Raw genomic sequence first — 543 nt, forward strand, 5'->3', positions numbered from 1 at the left:
AGGCCTGTATCTTTGTGTCACTGTGCCCCCAGCGTGTAAAACACGGCTGCTGAATGAATGCGTGAACCAATCGAGGCAGGACGAGGTAGGACAGGCCGGGCGGGCACGGCCGGGTGGCAGGTGTCCCTCACGCCCCCGCCCAGACCTCTCTCACACCCACCTGCCTCATGAGCTCGGGGTTGTTGAGCATGTGGCTGATCTCGGGGTTCCGCTCCATCAGCTGCTGCATCTGGGGGTTGGCCATGATCATGTGGCGCATCAGGTCGGGGTTGGACATCATGTCCTGCACCAGCGGGTTCTCCATGATCTGTGACAGCATCTCGGGGTTGGACATCAGCTGCCTCTGCATCTGCTGCTGCAGCTCCATGAAGTTGGCGGAGCCAAGGCCCAGGCTGCCCAGGCCAAGGATGCCCCCGAAGCCAGCTGTGGGATGGACCACAGTCACACGCTGCCGCCAGAGCCCTTCCCCCACCTGGCCCGGGCCACCGAGTTTAGGTCTCCAGGACGGGCCCCCTCTGCTTCCCCCTTTTCTGGTCACCCCTG

The sequence above is a fragment of the Pteropus vampyrus genome, unplaced genomic scaffold (genome assembly GCF_000151845.1).
Source record: "Pteropus vampyrus isolate Shadow unplaced genomic scaffold, Pvam_2.0 Scaffold2004, whole genome shotgun sequence".
NCBI lineage: Eukaryota > Metazoa > Chordata > Mammalia > Chiroptera > Pteropodidae > Pteropus > Pteropus vampyrus.